Source organism: Falco rusticolus, chromosome 11 (genome assembly GCF_015220075.1).
Source record: "Falco rusticolus isolate bFalRus1 chromosome 11, bFalRus1.pri, whole genome shotgun sequence".
In the NCBI taxonomy this organism is placed as follows: domain Eukaryota; kingdom Metazoa; phylum Chordata; class Aves; order Falconiformes; family Falconidae; genus Falco; species Falco rusticolus.
Window position 1 is genome coordinate 5,257,023 of NC_051197.1, and position 16,506 is coordinate 5,273,528.

The 16,506-nt window shown below is 42.9% G+C and overlaps 1 protein-coding gene across 1 annotated transcript in view; it reads left to right on the top strand.

Moving 5' to 3' along the window:
• Positions 1 to 914: 914 nt before the first annotated feature.
• DAB1 (DAB adaptor protein 1) overlaps positions 915 to 16,506 on the top strand; it is a 168,066-nt gene continuing 152,474 nt past the window's right edge. The window contains 1 exon segment of the mRNA XM_037404792.1: positions 915 to 1,197. The gene's annotated coding sequence lies outside the window, so the exon portion shown is untranslated.

Sequence of the window (16,506 nt, forward strand, 5' to 3'; positions counted from 1 at the left end):
GCAAAAAGCTTTTCTTTTAGTCGTTTACCTCAGTTAGCGAGAGCAGAGCTGCTTTTATGCCTTAATTGGAGATAGTACCACCAAAATAGTAATAACCCTGTGAACATACTTCTCTTCTGCGTGCAGAACCCTTTCAGGAAGTGCATGACAGCCTCTGTTTTCCGTGGGTCTCCGTTTGTAAAGAAGCTGTTATCACAGAATAAGTTTAATGGGTCGTGAATTTTGTGTTGAAAGGAGAGTCTCTCCATGACTTCTGATCTGCCTGCAATAGACTTATTGGCTCGGCAGCAAGTGCATTAGGCTAAATACGCTGCCTCCATTGACTCTGAAGGTAACAGCCCTAAATGCCTCATTAAATTTTCATGGGTGACTGAGAGAAGCCATGAGAAAAACACGCCGCTAGCAGCGGTCTGGCGGCGGGGGAGGGCGTGCGCCACACGGGCCGTGGGCCACCGGCTCCCGAGGGGGTGGCCCGGCTGCGGCCGCCGCTGCGCTGAGGGGCTTGGGCGGGGCGGGGGTGGGGGGTGGCGGCGCTGGGGGGGGTCACGCGTGGGCAGGGGCCGGCCGGTCGCCCTCACTGACCGACTGACCGGCTAAGTCAGTCAGTGAGGGCGGGAGAGCGGCCGGTCAGTCGGTCGGTCAGTCAGTGAGGGCGGGAGCGCGGCCGGGCCGCCCTCCCCGCGCCCCTCCAGCCCCTCGCCCCGGAGAAGCCCCTTCCACCGACACCGCTAGGTGACCGCTGCCCTGGCGGGGCCACCAGCCGCTCCCGCACACCAGGCTGCCCCAGAGGCGAGTGACGGGTTGGGGGCGAGCGGGCGCGACGTCGGTCCGTCGCCCGCCCTTCAGCTCGGAAAGCCCGGCCAGGCTCCCCTCCCCCCCCCCCCCCCCCTCCATCCCGCCCCGGCCGCCCCCCTTCTCCCTGCCCAGCTGCACCAACGGCGCCGAGACCCCCAGCCCTGGGAGAGGAGGAGGAGGAGACCGACCCCTCATCAGCAGCTCTCCTCCGCCACACACACCTCCCTTTTCCCCTCCCTCTGGCCTCAGCGCCGCACTGGCGGGGGCCGGAGAGGGCAGGCAGCGCGGGAAGGCGGCTCTCCCAGCATGGACGAGCCATGTGTATCCTAAGGAATAACAGCAGCTGCTGCGCCCACGATGGGGAGCAGAGGAATGCGAGGAGGAGAGGGCTCGCAGGGGCAGGTGAGGGTGCCGGCTCCCTTCTCCCTTCGGTGGCCGGGAGGGGTGTGTGCCTGTACCCGGGCAGGCGCGGCAGCAGGTGCGGGGCGGGCGGCTGCGCCCCGGGGTGCGCCGGTGGCGGGGTGCGGGGCTCCCTCCAGTGAGGGGGGGATCCCCTCTTCCCCGCAGCAGGAACAGCAGGGCAACCGGTCTCCCAAGGAAGTTTTTTATTTTTACCCGTCCTCCCCGCAGCTCTCTCCCGTCACCCGCAGGCGGGGGGAAAGGGCTGGAATCTCCTGCGAGTGGCGGTAACTTGCCGGCTGGAGGGGCGCGGGGTGCGCGGCTGCCGTCGCCCAGCCGAGCGGCGGGGCACAGGCGGCCTCTCGTCCCCCACCAGCCCGGACACACCGTCCCCGGGAAGGCGGGGGGGGGGGGGGGGAAGACAAAAAAAAATGGAAGAGGGACCCACAGACGCGCTGGGCTGCGGGCGGTCCACCGCCGCGCCCCCCGGGCCGTGCCGGGGGACGGGGGTCCCCGGGGCCGCCCCGCGGGCTGGGCGTGCAGCCGCTCCGCGCAGCTCTCGGTCGCTTCAGCCGCAGCCGCCCTTTAGCTGGAAGCGCCGGTCGCGCCTTCGGTGGCGGTTGCGCCCGCTCCCCTCAGCGCCGTGCCGGGGGAGGCGCCCCCCGCTGCCCGCCAGGGCCGCGGCGCCGGCGGGCAGCGGGCAGCGGGCAGGGATCCCGGCGGGGCTCGGCTGCGCCGTCGCTGCCGTCCCCGGGAAGGTGCAGAAGCGGCCGGAGACGCCGCGCAGAGGATCGGCGGGGAAATGGCGCCCGGAGCTGAGGGGCGGCGGGCGGGGTGAGGGGCGAGCTCGCCCCGCAGTGCCTGGGCTCGGGAACCGCTGCGGGGGGGAGCCCCGGGCCTCGGTGTGCGAGCAGAGCGGGGCTCCGGCCAGCAGCTGCTGTGCGGGTGCCGCGGGTCCGTATAGCTCTCCTTTACAGCCTTTACTTTGTAAAAAAACCACAAACCAACCAAAAAAACCCCAACCAACCCGTGTTTTGGGGTGCTGTTGTTGTTGCGCACGGCCACCAAATCACCAGCAACATCTTAACTAGAAGCTACTTGCATTAGCTTCAAGTTGGGAAGGCACCGCAGCTCGGCCGCCCTCCGCGGGCCGGGGCGGGGGGCGGCCCCGCGGGACCCCCGAGCCAGGCCGCCCCGCTGTGCCGTGCGGGGTGCCCTCCGCGGCTGGCGCGTTGACCGTGCCTCCGGATGGTAAAGCGGGGAGATGGGGGCCGGGGGCCGGTAACCGTCTGAGCAGTAAATAACAAAGCTCCTTTCTGGTTCGTAGGGTCGTGGAGCTTGCAGATGCGTGGGAAGTTTTTAATTTCCATCCGGACTTCTGTTGTATTGTACGATTCATACCGGTTAATCGTTAGGTCTTTCCCCAAAGTACTTTTAAAAGCAGAGTCCTTGGAACTGTTTGCCATTTGTCTAAATTCTGAATGCATGTCTGAAGCATTTAATCATGTTTATTGTTTTCAACCACTCAAACGGAATAAAAATTACTTATCGTTGATGAAGCTTATCTTGCAAGCTGTTTCACAGTATGTTTCCGTTGCAAGACACAGCGCTGTGTTAAACTACTGATGATTGTATTGTTTATTGTTCTTTCATTCTCCACCCCCCACTCCCCCAATGCCAGTGTCAATCTGTTCCTTACTACTATACTCAAAAATAATGGAAGAGCAAGTTTTCACCACTTAGTTTGATATTACTGTTCCTGTCTGAGATTTGTATCTTTTATATTTGCTTTTAAGCTATTTTTCATTGAGTGCACTAAAGGCAGCTGATATATTAAAAAAGGAATTAAGGTGCAAAGCTAAAAGGCGCTTTCAAACTCTTGAAATGAAACTGTAGGTTGAATTAGTGCAGGATTCACAGTCATTGTTTATTTCTGTAGCCAAACACATAATGCCTTTCTGAAGTGTAAGATTCTTTGCCTTTTTGTCATTACCACTTTGTTTCGTTACACATTTAAAATGCACTGTTCACATTGGTCTAGAAGTTCAGATTTATTGCTTAGAGTGTTTTGATACAGGTGCTGATCTTGGACTGTACCTCATACGTGGTTTTGCTGCACTTTAACAGTATCTCAGCACAGTGATGGAGGACACCGTCATGTTTTCTTGTAGGATTACCTTTGGGACTTTAGTGACTGCACACATCAGTGGTTTCATCTTAGGAGGATTGAAATTGATTTTCTTCTTTTTCTTTCTTTTTTTTTTTTTTGGTGTGGGTTTTTTTTTTTTTCCTCAGCTATTGAAAGACCCTGTGCATGTCCTTTGGCCCATTGCCTCACATGATGAAGTGATGCCAGTAGTGGCGGATGTAGACTTGAAGTAGCTACTACTAGGACCTCAAAAGTAGAGGTACCAGAATGAACACATTGTCCTGGTGGTCAGCCTGCTTGGTTCTTTGGACAAGGCACAGTTTTTTAAATGTGTATCAAAATAATTTTAAACCATCAACCTTGTGATTCTTTCCTAATACTTTTGAGAAGTCCTTGCTCAAGTAAAGCACATGAAGGCTGACCTTCTGTCTCATCCTTAACGGGCCTGTTTGCTTTTAAATATTTTAGATTTCAAATTTTACAGGATAGTTGTATTGAACTTAGCAACAGCTAAATATTGGTTAAGTGGGAGAACCTCTATTTTTACATTTTAAAGTTTACATTTTAAAGTGATGGCAAATACTAGTTAAGAGGAACAAGATTTTTTAGACTTTATAGTTTAAATTAACTTTCCCAGTCAATATTTAGTCAAGGTCTTCATGGTTAAAGTTAACTGTCCAAGTCAATGTTTAGTCAAGGTAATGACTTGGTTTTTATATACACTACCCAAGCATTCTTGCAAAATTAATCAGAGTTGCTGGATGACAAAATGTTTGCTCAGCCAATTACTTAGGAATAAAAGTACGCTATTACTTTGACTCTTGTATGTCCTGTACTATTCGATATCGTTTCAGCGGCGCTTGTCTTTAGCCCTTCTGCTGCTTTGTTTGTTCAGTACTAGTTCTGTCTTTAAAGCATTTAGCTGCCCAGTGGATTTGTGAGATAAAGTAAGTTATGTACTACCCTGTTTTTAGGGGTAGGAAGCTGAGGTGCAGAGATGCCAGGTGTTGGCTTCCAAAAGGAAGTGTAAAGCCTTGCAACGTGTAGGGCAGCAGAAGCAACATTTATGTATGTAGTTCCAGGAAAGTCTTTCAAGAGCTGGTGCTGGGCATCCAGCTACTCATACGGTGTGCTGGAAGGAGTGGGTGCTTCTGGTAAAGAAATAATTGGATAAAATACGGAAACAGTTTTGGTGTCTGGGACAAAAATGATGAAATTGGGTATGTTGACATTGGTGCTTACAGTGCAAGATTGAGGCATATTGTGATCTGGGAAAGAACTGGTAATCTCTATTGCAATTCTTCCTTTCCTGGGGTTGAACCAGGATCTTCTTTCTTCTAGGTTGTTGTCACTTAAGTCTCTTAAACTGACACTAAAATCACAGTCTGGACTTCAGTTGTGCCAGTAGTTGTTTTCTCTCTCTCTCCCCCCCTTTTTTTTTTTTTTTGTACCACTTGCAAATGCATTCCATGAAATTACATGGGTATTAGAGTAGATATTCATTAGGATTTTACTAATCTGAACCTCAAGTGCTGTTCTGCAAATTTGCCAGCCTTTGTAAGGGGGAGTGCTTGACTTCATCAGCTGCACTGTTTTATTATGAGTATTTTGATACAGTAGAATGAAAAGCATATATTCTAAACCAAGTAATTAATCAGATTTAAACGTTTTCATTTTCATATTTTAATTGTCACGTTTTTGCCCTTAACATTAGTTTTTGCCCAGTCCAGCTACAGCAAAATTGCATTTCATGGTGGTGGTTTAAGAATTTCATCCATGAATCTATCTTCCATTTCTGTTTCAAGGCAGTAGAATTGTCACAACTTAGAAAAAGTGAGTAAACCCAATACTGTAAGTCACAGGAAAGCTGCCATGCTACTGTGTGCAACCTCATCTGTGTATCAAATCTTACACAAGCACCAAACACATTTTTGAGTGTTACAGGTATAAGCGGTGTTTGTTGGTTTCAGCTGTGCAGTATGAGACTTCCTGTTCTTCTCGGAAAGAGTTTCAGTTGTTTGAGCAAGAAACATTGTAAGAAGTTTTTGTAAAAAAGGTTGTAGTGACAGGTCCTTAATGCTCTTTCTTCTCAGTGGTTCAGTTACACAAATCCTCTGCCAGAATCTGCTAGCATGAGCTTTGCTGGTTACCGTAGGATTTGTGCAACTTGTTTTCCGTGGTGGATCTTTTCAAGACTTGTACCATTTTGAAGGACCAGATCAGAGAGGGACCTGTCAGGTTTTGTCTCTTTATCAGTATATTGCTTTTTGAGGAGTCAGTGGAGCTCATACCCTGGAATGGCCAGTTGTGTGTCTTTGCAGGTGCAAAGGCTGTAGGCTGTCAGGTCCCCAGCTGTGGGGAAGCAGCTATCCAAGACCTAGCTCTTTAGACTCAGTTGCGTGCCCTAACCATATCCATCCACAGTGGAGCAACAGGACTGCTAAAGGGCTACTTGTCACATCTTGCTCTGATTCAGTCCTCTTCTAAGATATGTGAAGTATTTGGCATGCTCTTCTGGCCCTTGGAGGCGTGAAGATTTACTTTAGTTGCTTATAGAATCGGAAAGGATGGTAATTGTGGGTAAGGTTTTAAAAATTCAGTGTTCCTGAGCAGGAGAAGCCTGCTGGGGAGCAGGCTCAGGGCAGAGTTTCCAGCCTGTAATCCTTTGCACTTTCTACAGATAGTGCTTCTCCTGGCATTCCATTACTGTTGGTTTAATGAGGATGCAGAAATTGTTCCTTTTCTTAAGGATATATACAATGTGAAGAAATAGGGCAGTGTAATACTTAAGTACACAGAAGCACTTGCAGTTTTTTCTGTAATTGAATTTTGTATATCTCTGTGTACAGATACATGTATGTATGCATGTGTTACATAGATGCAAAGATTTATTAGCTGCTCTTTTTATTGTAGCAAGATTTCTCAGCTCTCCAGATATTGTCAAGTGGTTAACATCCCTGCCCCCCCCCCCCCCCCCCCCCCCCCCAATACTGGTTACTCTTGTGGGTAGAAGAACATCAGTTTCTTGAGAGTCTTTGCAATTCCCCAAGCCTGAAGGCAAATGAATAGAAATTTAGTGGACCACCTAGTTCTTGACACAGAATTCTCCAAAGAGGAGTCTGACCTAATTTATATTGTATTGAATCAAATAATCCTATCATGCATGTGTGCTTGCCGTTTTGTTTTCTCTTAGCAGGCATATTGCTGTCTTGCAAAAACTTCAGATTTAGGTGTAAGGCAGTGTCCCTGTGGTTTCAGGAGGTGCTTTTCCTCAGTGGGTAGTTACTGGAAAATTACATTTAGAGGACATTGGTGAAAAGGCAGACAATCAAGAGATAATACTAAGGCTGCTAGAATTATTCATACTTGAATATGAGTGTATGGTTGTTTAGTACTGAGGGTAATCAAGAGTTCTCTAATACGAAGTCCTCCCATTATTACTGAAGGCGGAGCTGGAATCTCCCCAAAATGCTTTTTCTTGTAGCATAAAGCAGTATAAATATCTTTGTCATCAATGTTATAGGGATACTGGTAGGTGTGCTTTGCTGTGGGGTGATTGCTGCATTTCCTCTTCACAGGGTTGCTGATGATAAGTGGTACTGAATGTATTTGTTGGGGCCAGCATGCTTTGAAGCTAATTGGGAGCTGATTAGCATCCAGGCACTGCAGTTGTGGCCTCTAAAAGTGGTTCCTAGTTTGCAAATCCCTTTTCAGGTGTTTTTCTCTAAGTAGTAGCGCCCGTAGGTCTATCTGTATTAGGTCCCAAGGTGCGCTCAGAAGCTTATCAATCAATCTACGTATGTTCATGTTTTGGAAAAGAACTTTTTAAACCTACACAGTTTTATTCTTGGAAAGCTTAGGAAGGTTGTGGGTCTGCAGAAATCCAAGATCATAGCAACAGTTACATGAAAACAGCTCTTTGGTTTTAGAATAAGTATCCAGCTGCAAGACTCTTATGCTTATTCAGTGTCATTCAGGGAGATTTTGCTTCATCTCTTTTGACAAGAGTTGCTTTTTTGCTTAAAAGTGTATATCTTCTCTTTTAAAATGTAGTGTTTAAAGCCTTTCGGCTTTCCAGTTAGAGTTTGTTTACCCCTCCACTTCCATTTTACAACAGCTGAGCATAAACCCCCCTTCAGAAGGGATGAGTGATTAGCGAGTTAATATGTTTGACAGTCACTGGGTGACTCTTCTTGTTTTAGCTCTCTGCAGAATAAGAAAGGTCTTACTTCTTTTCCAGCTGTGGAACAAATTGTATGTGGTTACATTTTTCTTGGACTGTGTGTGGTCAACATGAGAGAGAGGACAGGAGATGCACTGTATAGCGTTCTTAGCCCATGCAAATGGTAATCAAAACCAAAAGAGATTCCTTGATGGAATGCCCACAGTGTCACATCGCTATGGTTATTCCTCTTCTGGCCATCTTTGAGATTCACAACATACATAACTAGGAAGAAAATCCACAATCTAAAAATGATCAATTACAAAACTTTAAAATATTTCTTTATAAAATGGAAAAATATGCAGACTGAACAATAATGGGCATTAAGAATATCAGTTGATATAATATTTAAATACCACTAAATGATTGGAAATGCATGTGTTCCAGTAAGCACAAGAAGTTTCAAAAGTTGCTGTGCGTTATGCAGTGTTGCTATATTCAAGTCATGGGAATTATTTTTTATTATTATTTTATCTGGTCATCTGGTTTCATACCTGCTCTCATACCAACTGTTGTTGGTGAAAAGTTGACTCACTAATGGACAGCATAAAGTAGCTTCTTAAACATATGGATGTCTTAGTTGTACCTACCAAAAGTAATTTTATTGATCAATTGAAATGTTTAAATGAGATTATTGACATTTGTAGCTTCACCTTTAGAATTTGGAAGTGCAAAATCTTTAAGTGTGCCCATTTGAAAATGAAAAACTTCAATTACTGGCAATCCAATTGATGCAGTACACATTTCTTATTTTTCTTTTACCTAACTCTTCTATACTGACAGGTGGGTTACATAAAGAATAGCAGGCATCATACTGGTTGTTTCTCAACCTAAAGGATTATAAATATTTTTCCAGGACTTGAAGTAAGTGAGGGGAAAATGTGGGTGATCTTTGTATTCTGGAAAAAAAAAAAAAAGTTTCATTTCTGTCCCTAGTTACTTGAGATGCAGCTCTTAATAAACTATGCTAAAATGGCACAGAAAAAGAGCATTTCAACTTGCTTAACCTTCATTGGATTTATTCAGGTGCCTCAAGTAGTCCCTGAGATCAAGCCAGAATGAAGAGATCCAAGCCGGCAGGATTCAGTGCTCATGCAGAAGCAGACAGTGTGTTAGTAATCTGACAGCATTTCCAGGACCTGTCAGTCTCTGCCTGGAGACTGGCCATAACAGTTCAATTGGCATCTGCTTTTTGCCAGATTAACATGTAGTAGGTCACTTGAGTTCTCCCCTTACTGTGTTCATACCTTTCCTTAATTCTCTTTCACAGTAATCTGTCAGTATTGATGGGAGGAAAGAAGAATTTCCTCTGTGTTTAGAATGGTGGGGATATTTAGCGTGTAGTTAGCATGAAGAATTTCAGCTTTATCTTTTTTTTTTATTTCCTAGAATAACCTTTACCATCAAATAATTTTTAACATTGTATTTTGCTTGTGGCTATGGTGGTGTAGGAGACTCTGCTTCCTAGGTCTTTGCAGGCTCTTGAAGTTAATGGTGATGGGCTGCTCGTGCACTGATAGCTTGGACTTTAGTGCATTGCTGCAGTAGAAGACTCAGGGCTAGAATTTCCAGCTAGCTACACGATTAAGCCAAGCATAAGTGTAAGTAGGAAAAAAACCTTAAATACTTTTAAACTTTAATGCAATCCAGCTGATATCCATGAAATTGCACTGCTATTTAGTTCATCAGCAGTCAGTGCAGTGAATATTTTATTAATATTTCAATTTTCCCTTTAATTCCTTTATGTAACAAAATACACAGTTTTATTGTAACTGCCTTTTATGTGAGTTTTCTTCAGGCTCTGAAGCGTATTAGTAAATTCAAACCTTTTAATGGCAGGAGTAGATGACCTGTTAGGTGTTCATGTCTTAACATAGCAGCTATACCACTAATATCAAGGGTGTTCCCAGTTGGTAGGGAGTTTCCCCCCTTTTTTAACATAATGAAGGTTTTTCCATGCTAGGATTTGCTTCCCTAAATGTGTATGCATTCTAAAATTTGGTCAGTGTGCTACAGTAACACTGGTAGTATCATTTGAAAATGTTAAGGTCCTTTTTATTGTTTTAAAACACCTGGTAGCTGATTGCAGTAAAGACTCCCCTTTTTAATTACACTATAATTAATACAAAACAAATCAACAGGAAGTGCTACTTCACACAGCGTGTTGGCACTTTACTAAAGTTTAAGAACAGTAAAAAAATGTCAGTGAGCTTAATAGGTTATTTTATAAATGTGTGGGGTTTGTTTGGGTTTTTTTGTGTGGCTGCTGAAGTAATCAAATCTCCGATTTATGGCTTCAGGACAGTTTTCCACCTACCATCCCTGTGTGATAGTTTTCAGATATTCAGACCCCATTTTTCTTCCTTCTGAAAACAAGGGAAATAAAATGTTTGAGAAGTCCTAAAGAGGGTAACAAACAGAATTGACCACTTACTGTTCCTGGCACTCAAATTTTATGATCCTTGCTGCCCTAGTGATAGAGCAAGCTATTCAGAAGCACTGTGTGAGAGTTACAGCTGATGAAATTTAGTCAAGTTCTTTCAAATCAGAAGAACTATGCTGATTTACATCAAGTGAGGGTTTGTATGCTGTTGCTATGTTACATTTGTAGCAAACGCTAATTGATTTTGGTGCATACAGATCCTCAGAGAAAAGTGAGAATTGTTATTGAGTGGATCCCACTGTGCCAAGCTTCAGTTCGTGGATTTCAGTGCAGGGTGATCCTGGAGAGGACATGAAATCCTCTTTATGCTGTGAAACAACACTAGAAAAATAACTACCGAGCCGCAAAACAGGTCTGAGACTTCAGCACTCCCGATTTTGGGCTTGACAAAGAACAGCATGTGATTTTCATAAAGAAGCTCTCTGCAGCTCTGTTTTTTGTGGCAGAACTGTTGATCCAACGAGCTGCTTACATGTGGTTGTCCCTATTGAATGTAGCATTTCTCGTGTTCCGTTCTTGCATAATTTGTTCAGTTGGGCTCTTGGATAAGCTGAAGAGATGGCAGGACTCTCCATGGGATGGTTCTGTCACTTGCCGTTCTTTGTAGAAGCAGCCTAGTTTGTTAGTTTATGCCAGATACCCACTCCTGACAGCTAAAATTTAGGTTAGAAGAATCCTGTTCTCAGGCACTGAATTCCAGTTGCCTTGCTTTCTCCAGACAGCAGAAATCCAGGGGAGCAGATCATGTGCATCAAACTTCGAAATATTGCTCAAGCCTGTGTAGAGAACTCACTCTGTTCTTTATTGCAAAGACCATCTTTAGTTCAAAGAACAGATTGCAAGTGACCCGTAAATATTGTGGGTGGCTGATTCTGCTAATCAGTATTTTTAGATGGAACTTTTTGGTGGAGATGGGAAGTACAGTACAGAGAAGGAAAATAGTACAGGTAGGTGTCATTTGTTTTGTGGATCCAGTAACACAAGAATTAATTGTCTTGTTGTTTTCTTTTTTGTGGCTGAAGTATGTACATAATTTGCACATAGACAATGCGTAAAGCAGTATAGTATCAATTTTAATGTGTATAATGGACTACCTCTGAGATTTTTCTTCTCACTTTGGTGGACTGTGCTGTATTATCTTTTGCTGCTTCACGGTGATTATTGATTTATTTCAGATAAGTACTCTATGTTGAATGATAGTGAATGCATTTCATTTTTATATGCGGTTATCTGTTTTCATGAGAGACTAACACTGGATTTTTTCAAGACCATTTAGGGTTTGATTGGTTATGAGAAGTAGACATCAGGAAACCACCAGAAATTGTGCTGGTTTCTAAGAAATTAGGGTATGTACGGTTTCTTGTCCAAAAAACATTCTGGAAATCAGCGTAGGGTTACTGTTGTGTATTCAAACAATATCGGAAAAAAGAAACTGGAACCAGGTTCTGTGAGGATGCCTTCCTGTTTCAGACATTAATGTTGCAGGTGTTAAGAATAAATTGAACTTTTGACCTAAGTTGTAATCAAGAACAATAGAATTAGTTTGTAATAGCTCTCCAGTTTTCACATTAATAAAATGTGGAAAAGTTCAGCCTAGAGTTACAGGAGATTGTTATAGAGGCCTAGTCACTGCTGATGTATTTCTGTTGGACTGCATCCTTAGCATTCTGGTACCACTGCACAAGATGCCGATGTGATGGCGTAGTGTATATTAATCTTGTTAAGTCCTTATGAAGAGTCTTAATTGTTTCAGCAACTACTTCCTGTAAGAAGCTGGCTATACTGGATGCATTAGGGAGAGCACAGTGCTAAATAGAATGAGTTATATATTCAGATGTACTTTAGCTTGTACTTTAGTTGCAAAAAGTGGAGAAAATCTTGTCTGCCTGTCTTGAAAGTATGGGGGATGATGTCTGGAGGAACAGTTCCAATGCCTGACAATTAATAATAGCACTTTGAAGAGAAGCTTTTAGCAGAAGATAAGCACATGGGTTACAGAGCAGTACAAAGAACAATGTATTTTTTGTGCTGTTTGTATATGTTGAGATCAAATAACTAATTCATAGGAGAACAGTTTATAAGGATGCAAGTAGAAGTTCTTCTAAATATTAATCTATTGTACCTGTTCTTCATTGTAATAAAAACATGAGAAATAGACATGGGAGACTAAAATGCCTTGCAACTTGTAGTAGAGTTCACAAAGTGCTTTTTAAAAACAAATTTCCTTTAAGTGAAAAATCCTAGTGTAACATTTTGGTGAGGTGCTAGTAATAACTTGTAATGATTCTTAATGTATGTCTGCGCAGTGTTGTGAGAAGGAAACTTAATCATGGTGCAGCAACTCAGTATGTCTGCAGTGCTCTGCAAAGAGCTTGGAGCTAAAGGAGTTACGGTCACTCATACTGAGGAGCAAATACCGTGTAAATGACTACTACAGCAGGGAGGAGGTCTAACTTACCTGTGGAGTATTGACCTAGGCACAGGAGAAATTAATGCCCGTGAGTGTAGGAGTCTGGTTGTGGTATGCAGCTTTTTTGCCTGAAGGAATCAAGGTTATTGGTTCTCTCCACTTCTTTAAAGATTAATTTGAAAGCTTATGAAAAAGATCTTAATAATATATATGTGATACATGTATTATTACATGAGAGCTATAAATACTTCTCTATAAAAGGAGGATCGCTAATGTGGTCTGTCTTGTGTTCTCATAACAATATACCACACTTAGGAAGAGAAACTCTCTGAATTTTGGCACCCAGGAAACAGTCGTATCGACCCTCCGACCTCCAATCACATGCCAATGGTTACCTTTTTAAAGAAGCCCATTGCATTTTGTTGTTACGGCCTTAGAAGCTACGCTACAGTGTACCCAATAGTACTTCAAAAATACCATGTGAAAAACAGCTTAGGAAAAAGTCACAGTACAGAAAAGAAACAGTTGCTATCATAGGTATAATATTTTATTATCCAAGGCCTCTCTTTCTATTCACTGAATAATTTGTATTTAACTAGTAACTTGTGAACCAGTGTAGTGGTCTGTTGATAAACTGGAATGGGATACCTTTTTAATTGTTGGTGTTTTCAAAGATGTTGTCTGCTGGCCTAATTCTTCAGGAGCGTGTGTATGTGTAGATGAATATGATGTGTATTCTTTTTTTGAACAGCCCAGTGTTTTTGTAGTACAAAGGGTTACATATTTCTAGCATTCAAAACCCAAACATAACTCTGAATCCCCTCCTGTGATAATTCTGATGGATCATTGATGCTTTTAAGACACTAATACAACCTGTAGAAGAATTCTTAGCATATGACAGAAATGTATCTTGCTTATTTTGAAGAAGTGGTGTTCACATATGTTCACAAAGGTTTGTAAAACTGTTCCTTGTAAATCTCTGCAATGATTGTAAGTCAGATAATTCATTGTAATGGAAACCTCAGCTGTCGTATTTTGTGAAAGCTTTTCCATGCATTTCTTCTTTTAGTTTTGCTCTTGCATGCTTTCCCAACACCTGTTGGTGTTTGAAAGATTGTTGTCACATTTCAGTACAAAGGTTTGGGTAAGAAAACAGCTTTTCCGATATTAACTAATCTTAGCAGTTAACTTTTCTAGTGTTAGAGATGTTCATCCTGCCATTAAGTGATCTTCATATATTAAAGTTGTTGATTCAGTTGTGTGTAGAAATGTGTTATGCTTAACATAAAAATGTTACTTGCCCTTGGTTTTGCACTGTGGTAAAACAGACATTGTCTTGCTCTAGTTTAATGCTTTATGCTGCTGTTGTGTAGCTGTAAATCTTACAGACAGGGGTTCTGTACCCTGGGGATTCTGTTTCACCTTGTACCCAAGTAAGCAGTAAGAAAGCTCTTGCTCTGCACAGAAACCTGTAGGCCTGTAAGCTCCACATTTGCCTCTGACTAAAATGCTTTCATATGTATTGAACATAGGTAGAAAATGTAACACTGCTTTCTAGAATGGCCATCATAGCTTTCTAATTAGACATTTGGATTTTTTTTCTCTTGTGACAGTGTTTAAATGTAACATATTAGCAATAATGTTTAAATTGATGAAGTGTAGAACTAGCAAAATGGGTTATGGGGAAAGGAAGTGAAAATATTATGAAGCATATGCCCTAATTTATGTCGTCTTAGAAAATTTGTATAATGAAATTAAGTATTTGAAATAATTCAGCTTACAGTACTCAACAAGTACAGCAGTGCTGGTGGGATGATCTTGCTTTTTAACATAATAAGTAAAATACAACTCCATTTTATTCACACTGTGTTGAGATCCATGTGCATCATCGAGACCAGATGTTTTTTGTCTTTCCTAGGGTGCATGAGTAGCTGTGGCAGCAGCTTCTGCTGTGTTCTTTGTGACCCTGCATAAAGGCAAATTTCATGTGTGTTCTTCATGTTACTTCCTAATCCCGGTTTTCTGGGTACCACAAGTTAGCTCTCCTTTCCTCCTGGCTTCTCATCTGGATGCATCAACTCTCTTACAGATGACTGTCTCCATCCACTTTAATCCTCCCCCTCCCCTGAAGCTGTTTTTACCTCTTGACTCCCTGTCTAAACCTCCCAAGTCCTCCATTATTAAATAACAGTCACAAATTCTTCCCTTCTGGTTCTTCTGGTACAAGACTTCACATCAAAGTGTATTCCTCTCTTCCCTGCCTCTGCATTCAAATTCAGCAGCTCACTGGATGCCTTAACAGAAAGGTGAACCTCTTGCTGTCAGTTCCACTGGCTTGTGTAATTTCAGTTCAGAGCAGTAATTATAAAGATAGCCCATTTTCCAGGACAACATTTAGAGGAGTATGCACATTTTGGTTCCTCTGGAGGTTGCAGGAGGTGTGATAGTGTAGAGGGATTTAGTTATAAAGGAGTCATCCTTGGGCAAGTGTAAAATATGTGATTTTTTTATTTTAGGTAGTTTGGGGTGGTTGGTTTTGGTTTTTTGGGGGTTTTTTTGGGGTGTGTGTGTTTGTTTGTTTGGGGTTTTTGTTGGGTCATTTTTTATTTTCTTAGGATTAGCAAGAAAACCAGATCTGTGATATGAAGAGCAAATGAGAGTCCCAATTTCAAAACCCAGAAAACCTTTCAAATGTAAGTTATTGATGATTATTTAACATGGTCAAAACACAGTATTTTCCTACAGTCTAAATCTTGGAAGTGATTCAACTCATTTCTCCTTCCTCATGTCCTGAAAATCACCAAATCCAAAGCAGACACACTTGATGTGTAAAACTGTATCCTGAACAGTTAAAAACCTGGCAAAGTTGCAAGCAATTGAAAGGAGACTCTTACAGCGGGAAGTGCCAGGCAACCTTAACTGTAGGTACTCGTTCCAGCCCTAGCGCTGAGTAGAGAAAATTTAAATAGGTAACTTACAAGGAATTATTTAGCAATGTTACTGTTCATAACAGCATCATAAATAAATTGCTGAAACTTTTCCGTAAAATACCTGACCTTGAGATCAAAGATTTAAGAGGTAATTGGAAGAGCGTATTGTGTACAGATTGTGTACTCATTAAGGTACCGAGTCTGGTGTTTCAGTCAGGGAACTGTAGGACAGCCTGCTGCCTTCTGTTACCGCATGCGACTGAATATTTTGAGGGCACGTGTTACAGCTGATGACTCCTGTGAGGTAGAGTGCAAAAGTCATTGATACCAAGAGTCCTGTTGACTCCTTGACAGGAGAACAGAGTTTAAACTGTGCTGGTGTTTGGGCCTTGGTGAGAAGAGGATTTGAAATGTGAGTGGCTTAGAAAATGAATCCAACTCTTACACTTAAGAAGTGATTGAGAGCTTCTGAAGAAGGAGGAATGCAGTGCATGTATTCGCAGCACTTGGGCAGATTCAGATGCTATGCCTTTTGTATTTGTTCAGCAGTTGTGGTGTTGGAATTTAGGCAGAGGAAGATATATGAATAAAAATAGTATTACTGTTCTTGGGCCCTCACTAGAGAATTCAAGGCATGCAAATACTAAGTCAGTGAGTGGAAATGTCATCCTTCAAAAACATATGAAGGACTATGATAGAAGTTTTGTGCACTTCAAGGTATCTGAGTTACAAAGAAAGCTTGTAGTTCACGGAATTATATCTATGAGTCTTTTAATATACTCAGAATGTTCTTTATCTCCTACAGAGCATTGCAGAATTTGTTTCCCTGGAGGTGTCTGAAGTAAGGCTAGAAAAATCTACCTGATCTTTAATAATCCCTCACACGCATGGTAATACTCCAGAATTGTACTATCATTGTATAATTTACACTTAAATCCTTTCATCTCTGTGCTCCCACCCTCGAAAAAATCCTTTTAGTGTTATAGGGAGCCAGTGATTGCATACTTAAAATTTTTGTTGGCCTTGTTGTCAGTTTAGATTCACCTGCTTAGACTGTGGGGTTTTTTTTTGTGTGGGTTCCCCCCCCCCCCTCGATATTAAGACTGAAAAATACATTTCTCCCATTATAGTTAATAGATTCAGGAAGTAATTTGCAGA